Here is a 4,267-nt window from a genome sequence, read left to right on the forward strand (position 1 = left end):
GGAATTCGTCCATCTACTAGTAGAAAAGGTTACTTATTAGTATCTTTTCCTGATCAGCAAGATATCGGGTTTATGCCACAATTCTTTTTTTTCCTTCCAAAAATTTATTGGATGTTACAAACTCTGTTCATACTTTACATGACAGAGGTTTTCAGGAACTGTATAAAGAAGGTATATATGTGGATATATATATCGGAACTTAATGAAGTATATCATAATTCCATTTCCTTCAATAATACTTCAAAGATTTAATCTATTCAAATCTTGTCTTGTAGTCTCATCTATGTGATGAACTGTTGAAAGCTCATTATACCTTGAACAGTGGTAGTTCAAGTAGCTTTATAAATGATATAAGTATAGTGAAGTATTTGGTAACTTCATCCCTTGTTTTTGCTTATATCCAGTAAGTAATTATCTTACATTTGATAAAGGATTCTAGTAAGTTATCCATTTAGATACTTGCATTATTGTTTACACTATATATTATCTTGCGAGCTGTAATGCTCACTCTTGCTTTATTTCTTCATCACACAACAACAGTTAGGAAGGATGGCCAGACTCAAGCAGACCCAGCGCAAGAGCGTGGGAAGCACCCCGCGCCTTCCCGTTGAGATCATAGCTGCTATAGCTGCAGAGGTAGATCTATCTGTAGATCAGACCTTCCACTTTTGAGAATCAATTATGTATTATTATAACTTGTGGCAGATAATGGCAATTAATTGTAAACTTATTAAGTAATCATTTTGGGTTGTAATAACTTTTAAATTGTGGATTCAAAGACTTGTACTTATTTCAATTTCATCTCTGAGACTATAACGGCTTGTGGTGTGTGTTAGTTTGGGGTCACAGCATAAGGTTAATTATTATTAATTAAGTGAAGTGATATTGTGGAAAGAAAGACCGTGACGACCCGGATCCCCGACCCCGGATCTGGGGTGTTACAGATGCCTACAGACAGCTACCAGAAAGACTAGGTTCAAATACAAAGGAAGTGGGGAAAGAACTTGGCCTCTCTACAGGATTCTGAATGAAGGCTACTCTACCTTGGTTAGAGTCTACTCAGCCATAAAAAGGGATTCTGGCTTTACCAGGACTGCCAAGACTGAAATTCTCAACAAGATTGTCAACATAAGGAAGACTTGGTGGGAGCCCAATGCCTTGCCTAGAACATTACTCATTCAAGAAAGAGGAATTACAGTTCATAAATCACCTCATTGGTTGATGGAGTTCAGAGACAATAAAGGAGTCAGAAGATTTTTCAGACTTGAAGATCAGCTCAAGATTGCCAGTAATGAAACTCTCAAGGATATGCAATCTAAGTTGAACATCAATGAAGAAGATGAAGCTGAGTTCTACAGACAACTTCAACTTCAAATAGAGGAGAATGACAGGAGGCTAGGAAAGAAAACAAGGGATCAAAGGAAAAGAAATTAATTTGCTCAGGCTAAAGGAGCACCCTTGAAAACAATGTAATTCTTCAATTCCATCTCAGCATACACATTTTTGCAGCACTTTTGAATTTCTGCTTTATTACAGTTAATATATTTGTCAAGTGTTTTGTTATCATCAAGCTAAACCCAAATTTATGCCTACAGTTCTAGTAGACATAAATAGGGGGAGATTGTTAGGAATATGTGTATTAGTTTGATGATAAGTTAAACAAAACACTTAAGTAGAAATCTAGTGTTTGTAGCCTCAACGGATAAGACCATCTTGGCTATCCGTTGAAGGAGTAGCTTTACTTAGAAATAAGTTTAGTATTGTAGCACATTTCATTCTCTGGATTCAAGTTGTAATTCTTAGATGTTGTGGGAAATTATCAGTCATGTTGACTACTAGTGGATATGCAAATAGGAGGGCTAATTGTAAATATTTCATGCCTTGTAATTTTGTATAAGTGAAGAAGTATCAACTGATATTGAAGACCTTCAACGGATAAGAAACAAAGCTTCAACGGATGTCTCTAAAGCTTTAACAGATAATATCCATCAACGGATAAGTGCTTCAACTGCTAATACATCAACGGATTAAGCTTCAACGGATAAAGCCTCAATGGATAAGGCATCAACAGATGAAAGCTTCAACGGATGCTTAGTTCAATAGCAGTTGATAGTGACAATTCATAAGCTGACAGAGGCACATGGGTTGACAGAGACAAACTGGAATGTGGCAGCCTCTAGGAGGAATCAAGAAAATGCAGCATTTCCATTCTGGTGTAAACAAGGGAGTATTCAAAGATTAACAGCTAAACCTAAATTGCATTGGATAGAGAAATGAAGAAGAAACATGTGAAGAGCCTTTTAATTATATTTTACAGTTTTGTCTTCACTTGTAAACTTGGTGATATATAAACCAAGTAGCAGCTAGTAATTAGATGTGAATTTTCCTGAGCTGTTTAGAAAAATCCAGAGAGAAAATCATCTAGTTTGTACTAGGAAGCAGCTGTGATTTAATTCCTTGAATCACAGATTTTCTGAAATAACACATCTCTGGTGGAACAACAAATCCACCAGAAAAGTTTTTAAGTTCTTTGTGTTATTTACATTTGTTTTTGAATATATATATCTGTTTGTATTAACTTCAAGCAATTCACACACATTTGCTCATTAAAACACTTAGCCTTAGAAACTGCTCAAAACTTGAAAAAGTTTTGAGATTTACATTCAACCCCCCTTCTGTAAATCTCATTTTTAGTCCACTGGGAATAACACCTCAACTCCTCCAATTCAGATTTTTCATTAGTAGATTGACCTGCAATTCTATGTGGTTGATGTTGAAGTTGGAGTTGTTGTCTTGGTGTATACTATTGTTGAAAACTAAGAGGGTTGAATTGCTTTGCTCCAAACTGCTGATAAGGTTGTTGTACCGCATTCTGGTTGTTGCTCCAGCTGAAGTTAGAATGATTGCGGTTATTAGGATGATAAGTAGCAGGAACAAGTTACTGCGACCTCCGAAAGTTGCTCACAAACTGAGTTGATTCACTAGATATAGCATATTGCTCCATCGCATGCGATCCTGCACAAAGCTCACAAACACTCATTATTGGTTGAACACCATAGTTGGTTAGAAAATCGACCTTCATAGTCAATGCCTTTAACTCACAGCGATAGTTGTAGTTGTATCCACCTCAAGAACTCCTGCTACCTTTCCTTATGGTAGCCTCTGAGTTGGATTCTGATAATCATTCACAGCCATCATCTCAATCAGCTCACAAGCTTCCTCATAGCTCTTAGCCCATAAAGCTCCACCTGATGTTGCATCGAGCATAGGTCTCGACTGTGCTCCCAAACCATTATAAAAGCAATTGATCACCATCCAGTCAGGCATTCCATGATGAGGACACTTTCTAAGCATCTCCTTATAGCACTCCCAAGCTTCACATAAAGATTTATCTTATTGCTGCGCGAATTGAGTAAGAACATTCTTGATTGCAGCTATCTTTGCCATAGGGAAGAATTTAGTGAGAAGTTTTTGAGCAAGATCTTCCCAAGTAGTAATAGAACCAGCTGGTAGAGAGTGTAACCAGGCCTTAGCCTTATCCCTCAAAGAGAATGGGAAATGTCTCAATTTCACAGCATCTTTAGAAACATTATGGAACTTGAAGGTGTCGCAGATCTTGATGAAGTCCCTAATGTGCATATTGGGATCTTCCGTTGGAGAACCCCCAAACTGTATTGAGTTCTGTACCATCCGAATCGTGCCAGGCTTGATCTCAAAGGTATTGGTCTGACAATGCTAGATTAAATGTCATTGATCTTGGGTTGAGAAAAATCCATCAACGCTTCGTTGGTGCTGCTGGTTCTCCCATTGCAATAAAAACTCCTTCTTCAACTTTTTCCTCTTCTTCAAAAACTTCATTTTCCACTTCTTCAACTTCGCCTAGTATTTCCTTACGACATTGAGAACGTGTTCGCATACACGCTCTCTAGAGTACCTGAAGCACAAACAAAGTAAACAAGTAAAATATTCGAGTCAGTGAACTTTAACGACCACTGATGTCAAGCACATAAACCAAAATTTAACACCGATGTCCTCGGCAGCGGCGCCAAAAACTTGTTCGCTGTAATTCAAATGCAAAAATACACGCAAGCGTACGTGATCACAAGTAGTATAAGATTTAAGTCGAGTTCATTCCCACAGAGACTGGTTTAGGTTAAGTTTAGATTATGCACTTATGCAGCAATGTATGATTATCGTTCACAGCTAAGACAAGTAACAAATTTGAGTCGGTTAACTACCTAAGAGATTATACTAGCATGCATTAACG

General features: G+C 37.5%; 1 non-coding gene across 1 annotated transcript; it reads left to right on the forward strand.

Moving 5' to 3' along the window:
* The first annotated feature begins 3,325 nt into the window (after positions 1 to 3,325).
* Positions 3,326 to 3,432, forward strand: LOC141694752 (small nucleolar RNA R71). The gene has a single exon (XR_012564036.1). It is a non-coding gene; the product is annotated as a small nucleolar RNA R71 (small nucleolar RNA).
* The last annotated feature ends 835 nt before the right edge of the window (positions 3,433 to 4,267 follow it).

Source organism: Apium graveolens, chromosome 10 (assembly GCF_009905375.1).
Source record: "Apium graveolens cultivar Ventura chromosome 10, ASM990537v1, whole genome shotgun sequence".
Taxonomy (NCBI): domain Eukaryota; kingdom Viridiplantae; phylum Streptophyta; class Magnoliopsida; order Apiales; family Apiaceae; genus Apium; species Apium graveolens.